Source organism: Myotis davidii, unplaced genomic scaffold (assembly GCF_000327345.1).
Source record: "Myotis davidii unplaced genomic scaffold, ASM32734v1 scaffold238, whole genome shotgun sequence".
Classification (NCBI taxonomy): Eukaryota; Metazoa; Chordata; class Mammalia; order Chiroptera; family Vespertilionidae; genus Myotis; species Myotis davidii.
This window is the reverse complement of record NW_006293779.1, coordinates 11,817,139-11,824,620: the sequence shown is the minus strand read 5'-3', so window position 1 is coordinate 11,824,620 and position 7,482 is coordinate 11,817,139.

The following is a 7,482-nucleotide window of genomic DNA, read 5'->3' as shown; positions in this document are numbered from 1 at the left end:
GCCAGCGTGAGACCTTTAAGGTGCACACCCGCTTTCTTATACAGGGATTTGGGGCGGGGGGCACTTTAAAAACTCAGCTTACTGTGCTTCATCTTCTCAGAGTCTTTCTGCTTTGACCATTTTCCCTCATGGAACAGGAAGGTGTAATAACAAAAGCAAAACCACACAATTCCTGTGAGCTTCACAACTTCTAAAGAATAATAATAATAATAAACCCACTACAAGTCCTTTCTCCTAGCATCAAAGTAGTTTTTTCATAAAAAATGACTGAGGTTTCATCCCTTTTTCTTACACTTCAGAAGATTCTTTCCCGGCACCATTTTGTGCTATTTCCCATGTGTTTATTTTCTGTGGAGCACGTTTCTGCACAGGGAGTTCTACTGGTTGTCGGACTCACTCCATCCTTCTTGACTGGATCTCACCAGGGTTTTACTCTGAGTGGGCAATCTACTTTAAGTGTCATTATTTGACCCTGTGGCATCTGAGGACCCACAGCAGAAGAATGCAACCATAAATATTGTTCTGTAGCACTGCAAAGGGGAATCCCTTTTTTTTTGCACAACTAGACACCCTTCTCATGACACAAATAAACTATCCATGTCAAAACAAAAATAGATCTGAGACTACCTATGGCCCAAATAAGGGAGAGAAATTTCGCTGAGAGCATCCCTAATTTGAACCCAAGTGAATGTAATTCCTGGACAGAATGCTTTCAGATAAAATGAAATGAGCATTGCATTTCTTCTGCCTATGGAGTGAGCACTGGCTATTGAAACATGCTCACTCATTACTCAGCTATCAGATGAGAGCTGGCCATGGGTTGGCAAAACTGGTAAACTGGAGGAGTATGTTCTCATGGTGCTGGCCTTGGAGTCCCTGAACAGAGACCCCACACTCCTTTAAGGCAGTCAGTGCCCTGACCCTGTAACAGAGTAGGGTTCAGTCATTTTGAACTTAGCAAGACTTTGAGCTATGGCACACCTTCTCCCAACCCTCCCTTCTCATTGAGCCCCTTCCTTCTCAAAGGTCAGCGTGAAAGGTGGACTTCACATCTTACAAGGACCAGTGACCACAGCTGGAAGCCCTGTCTTCCTCTGCCTGGGACCTCACTGTGGAGGGGCTTGGCCCTCATATTCACCCTCACCATTTCTGGACTTTACTTTTCCAGGTCCATAATCTCTTCCTAGAGCTGCTAAGAGCTCTGCGTTCTAATCATTTCTCTGGCACTCCCTTGCCGTGACTGATTCTGGGTAATTTCCTTCTTTCTTGGCCATGATTTCTCCCTCTGAATTTCAAAGCATCTTATATTTGATGCTCTACTTCAAAGCAAAAAAACAAAACTCAAGTGAAAAATTCAATATTTCCATAATGATTTTCCAACCACAGAGGAAGAGGTTCTATATGCTTGTTTTGTTGGAAGCTTGTGTCTATTGAGACATTAGTTGCCTTGCTACCCACAGGGTCCTTCCAGTCCCCTCTGAGTCCAGGTTCACATCCGAGCCACCAGAAAGCGGGCGCTTGCAAGGCCACTCAGAATAAAGATTTATTTGTGCTTCCCTTCGGATGAACCTCATCCTTATCACTCACAGGACATCTTGGGCCATCACCAAGGGGAAATTCCAAGTCTGCTGGATGCCTTCCTGCTCATGACACAGGGGCAAGGCGAAGCTCCGAACAGTCCCTGGCGCCTGCCTCCCCTGCAGCCTCACACCCCTCCCCCTGTTGTGTGTGTGAAATGCAGGCTCCGCGCTTCACATACACATGACTTGTAGTTTTCCATTGTCCGTGTTCTGGACGGCCTCTGAGCTTGCAGATCCGGGTCTCCCTTTCATCTGCAGGTCTTCCATTCATCTTCAAAAAAAGGCACCCCATCCCCTGAGAAGCCTACACACCTTGTCCCTGCTTTGAGGGAGATGTTCCATCATTTCCCCCCTTGACATTCATTTGTCTCCTGTTCGTTTTATTATTTATTTAATATATATAAACACACTTTAAAGAATAATAAGAAAACGAACACCCAGATACCATCCTCTGGCTTAATTACCAACATTTTGGAAAGCTTTTGTGGGCCTTTCCCTAATTCCATTCCCTTCCCTTTCCCCCAGAGGTCACCACTCTCCTGAATTTTTAAATCCTTTTTTGTTTATTTCTGTTGATTTGGGCCATATTTGTTTGCATACTTAGGTAACATAATACATGGTTTTGTCTGTATTTGAACCTTATATACACAGAATCAAGTAAGTTGTATTCTCCTGACTTGTTTTTTTATTCAACATCATTTCTTCTTCTTTTTTTGTTTTTGAGATTCATCCATGTTAATGCAGGAGGATAAAGTCCATTAGTTCTGTCATGGCTGTATAATATTCCACTATAGAAATCGTTCCAATTTATGTATCCATCCTCCTGATGAGAAAGTATTTTTTATAAGAAATGCTCAGTTTTAACGTATTTCCTGATATAGATTGCAAGTGTCTTTAAAATAAAAACTTAAAAATGGTAGTGTTGTGTCCAAAAATATGCCCATTTCAATTCATTGGGCAATGCAAAATCATTTTCCAAAGTGATTATATCAATATATCCTTTCTTCAGTTCCATTGGAAGTGTTCAGTGTTTTGTCTCCCCCCCCCCATTCCTTCCTCCTTTTGGATTGATTTATACCCCTGCCCCATACCTCAATTTTCTTTAATTAGTGTGAAAATTATACCTACATATCCCTATTTATATACTATGCATACTTATCTTAAATTCTAAACTTAGTCAATATCTTTAACTTCTTCCAAATAGTACCAGAACTTTGTAACATTAGCAGCCCTCTGGACTCCAACAGCTACCTTTTTGCCCTGAACCAAAGAATCCTAAACAACTTAAAACTTCAAAGGGAAACAAATATTTGTATGGTCCCTTCTCTTACACTCATTGTGTAGGGTATGTAGCATGGCTAGGTGGTCAGGGACTGAGGCCACATGTTCAGTCTCACCCTGTCACCTTGGGCCAGTCATTCCCTGACTGAAGGCCTGTTTCCTCATCTGTACAAGGGGGGAGGGTATAAAATGCTCTCTAAAGAGCCTCTTGGCTTACCAAGACTAGGCATCTGTGACTAAGAACTTTCTACTTCCTGGTTCTATTATTATAGGTCATAATTTATCGGTTATTATATCATTTGCTTGTAGAAATAATAACTTTTTTTATTACTGATGAGTAATATCCCAGGAGTAATACACTTGAAAAATCATCCACATGAAGACATACCCCCGGAGACTTCTTCCTGTGGGTGGATCCCACTCTCCTAGTTCCTTTGCTTGGTCTTGGGGGCTGCCTCTAGAATCCTGAGTTTTTGCAGGTTGCTTTGGGAGACCCGGTCAGAACTAATTCTTCCATATCATCACAACATAGAACCATTTCATTGATTCTGACACCCAGGAACAGCCTAGGCCTGGGGGCCTGTGGAATTTAGATTTTCCCCAACATTTCAGATCATCCTTAGTTCCTCTGTCTCAGCTCTTAAAAACCGAGTTCTGGGGTCCCTGGGACTGATTTCTGAGGCTTCAGTGTCCTAGTTCCCTCACAGACACACTAAAAGCAGCTTTCCCGCTTCCCCTGCCCCCACTGGCCCAGTTTCTCCAGCACGCCTTCCATTCCTCATTCTGACAGATTATCTCACTTCTTCAGAGCTTGTACGTCTCATACCGTAGGGGCCAGAGCCACCACTTTGGGGTGTTTTGAGGATTTTTTTGGTATGAAATAGTTTCAGGCTCCCGAGTCGTGTCAATGCATTCTACTGTAGAGGCGTCTCTGATAAACAACGTGGAATCTCGCCTGTGTTTCATGAGAGTTGGGTTTCCCGGCTTGATTTGTCAGCTTCACACAGAGGAAGGCATTTAGGAAGAGCTGAATGCGTGTGATTCACATGGGAATCTGGGCGATGTGTGCCCGGGGCCCTCCCAGGAAGTGAAGACGATGGGGTGCACCCGGCCTCCCTGGAGACCAAGGCTCCTCTGTTTGCTGAGGATGGAGCGAGAGAGTCACCGGCTTGAAAATCCTGAATTATGTGCCCCAGTCTGCATGTGGGCTGGTGCCCGGATGCTCAGCTCCCTCCTCTGGTTAGCTTTGCTCTCTGCATCCAGGGCAGAAAGATCCCGGCGGGACTCAGAGTGGGGATGAGCTGGACTGGGCATTGCTGCCATCGATGCGTGGGCACCATGTGCTGGACACTGGATTGGGGCTTTGCCGACACAGTTCCCTTCAAACCTCACAGTTCCTTCATTCAAGAAATACTTACTACACAGCTTCCAGGCATCACGGTGGGTAACGGGCATACACGGATTATGAAAATGGTTAAAACCACCAAGTCCCAGTTCCCCACAAAGTGTACACTCTGTGTGGGAAGGTACACAGACAGTAATTAAGCGCATAAACAGATGTTGTGTGTTGAGAAGCACAACAGGAAAGTACAGGGGCAAGGAGACAGAGTGGGGCAGCAGGTGTGCTGGCTCATGTAAAACTGGAGAAGGCCTCTGCCCAGATGGCACTTTGGCAGAGACTTGGCGGAAGTAAAATGGGGGAGTGAGGGCTCAGGGAGATGGAGCAGCAAGCGTGAAGGCCTTGAGGCGGGGCTGGGTGTGTGTATTTGAAAAATAGTCATTATCCTGCAAAGTCATTTCTCTTCTTCCCTCTTTATAGATAAGAAGTCATCGGCATCGTAAGGCCAAGCAACTTGTCCGAGGCCACAGACCTGGCGGATGGGAGTGTTGCCACTTCAGCCTGAGTGTCTCTGACTGTAACGCCTTTGTTCTTTCCGTCACACGACCACGTTCCAAGACAGCAGTCGGTGGTGGTGAAAGAGAGTGGGGTGACTCTGAGTTCATCACCTGCCTCCCCCTCCAAGAGAAGGTCCCTGGGTCCTGCCTCCATCCATCCATGGAGGGACGTGTATATGGACTGAGCAGTGACTGTTGCCACCTGGGCAGCAAGGGAAACTCAGTGGCTGAGCCACCTGCTGTCTCTCTCAGGGACAGCTGAGTGAGAGGGACACAGTCAAGCCTGGGGAAAGGCAGAGGGGGGAGTTCTTACTCAGCCTGAGGAGCTGGGAAGGCAGTGGAGGAGCAGGGTAAGGGCTGGGTTGGTGAGTGGGAAGAGGACACCTGCCTCTGGGTTGGTGCCTGCTCAGCTTTCCCATCACCCTCACCTTGACCGTGGCCATGACAGTTGCATTGGTTCATGGAATGTGGGTGGAAGTGACAGGTGCCCATGTGGATTTGAAGCTTCCAGAGTCATGGCGAGGCCCCACCAGGCTTGCTTTATCCCTCCACTCACCAGGAGAAGAATAACACCCAGGTGGCTGCTGGTCCCAGCATGAGTGGACACGTGGAGGACATGTAAGCCAAACCCACTGTCCAGGCCCAAGCTCAGCCAGGCCCAGCTGACCCGAGCCAGACCTGGCAGATGCCCGCAGTGTCACAGTGGACTTGTCCATGTGGGAATGTCGCAGAGCTCTTTGTTTTAATAAGGCCCGAGACCATGGGATTGTGTGCTACCCAGCATGATGCCAGCAGCATTTGAATAATGAAACTTCGCTCTCAATCACAGGTAAACTCAGCTAAGCCCCTCAACTGCTCTGAGGGGATGGGGCACATGATGGAAAGCAGCCTGAAAGAATATCAACTGCTCAGTTTCAAAGACGCCCCAGTTCAGGATCTTTGACATGGGGATCCAAGGACCGTGTGCCTGCAGATTGCACTTAGCTCAGTGCACAAGGAACACTATTGTTTAAAAGTGGGATTTTATGTTCCAATAACTGTTCCTTAGAGCGGGGTAGCTTCTTGCTTTCCACAGAACCCTGGAGCCTTAGAAGTGTTGTGGAGGGACCAGGCGTGGTCCGAGGGGGCCTGGGAGGCCAGGGATTCCAGACTCCCATCCTGGCTGCAACTCAAGAACCTTGACTTTGTGTTGTCGTTAATTTTTAGAGAGAGGGAAAAGGAGAGGGAGAGAAAGATAGAGAGAAACATCAATGTGAGAGGGAGACATCAACTGGCTGCCTCCTGCAAGTCTCCACCAGGGATTGAGCCTGCAACCTGGGCATGTACCCTGACCCGGAATTGAACCTGCAACCCTTTGGTGCCGGGGGCCTCCTGCTAGTTGTTCACACCACACATGGTCCACACTGGGCATTTCCTCCTGCTCATGGTTCCATCTCATTTCCTCCTAGTTATAGTTCATTGCTGGAAGGCGGCTTGGAGTGCCTCTGGCTTGAAACGGACCACCCATTAACATTATCTAGAGTGACGAAGTTTTTAAATAAGTGGAGTTGAGCTCCACTCTCAGGGATTCTGATGGAATGTCTGGGGGGTGGGGCCAAGACACGGGTATCTTTGATGCACTCACAGGTGATTCCAGGGTGCAGCCAGGGCTAGATGCTCTGCTCCAACCCCACATCCTGCTGCCCGCCCATTCCATCCAGAGGGAAACAACCGTGCAAGGCCCCAAACAGCAGCAAAGCCTGGCGGGGAAGCTAAGCCCTTCCGATTTCAAGCTCACTCTCTTCTCCACTGGGAGGCCCTCCCCAGCACTTCCCCACCAGCATCCTCCCTCTTCCCACGGCACGCAGTCCACAGCACAGAGAATATAAGCATCATTTAGTTGGAAAAAATCAAGACTGTTGGGCAGAGAACCTGAGATGTCCTGGGGGCTATTCTGGGGGCCCAATCAAATCATCGGGGGTCAAGAAATGTAAATATCATCAACTTTTCAGATTGTCCTTTGTGTTAGATTTAGTAACTCACCTCCCCACTCTCACCTGGATCCTGAATTTTGCATGGGGTGTGGACTGAGGTCTGGCCACCACCTTCCCACCACCCACATCGCTCACCCAGCATATCAGAGGTAACATACCTCAAAGGTTAACATTTTTAATACATCTGTAGGCAATTCCCAAATATATCATATTTTATCTTCTACCAGAGGCCTGATGCACGAAAATTCATGCAAGAGTAGGCCTTCCTTCCCCCGGCTGCCAGCACCGGCTTCCCTCCAGCACCCAGGACTCAAGCTGGCTTCCCTCCGGCCCGGCTTTGTCAGGAAGGACGTCCAGAATGACATCTGGAAGGTGTCTGGTCTAATTAGCATATTACCCTTTTATTATTATAGATTCTGCATTGTAGGCTTTTAAAACCTGATATGCCACTCAAAAAAAAAAAAATCAACCCCCACCCCACCAAAAAGGGATGAGTGTGGGGCATGACAGTTCAACTGGGGGGAGGGGCATTAAAAGTAATCCTCCCTTTTACAGCCTCTCACTGTGTTGTCGTCCCTGGTTACTGTTCTGCCTCTGTCTCCACAGAGACCACTCTGGGCTCTGTAACCATGGTGATAGGAGAAGATGGGAGCAGATGGGAGCTCTACTTCCAGAACTTAAACATCCTCCTATTGGGGACGTGTGTGGGGAATGAGAGAGAGGAGTCAGCAAGCTCCGAGGGAGGGAGAAGC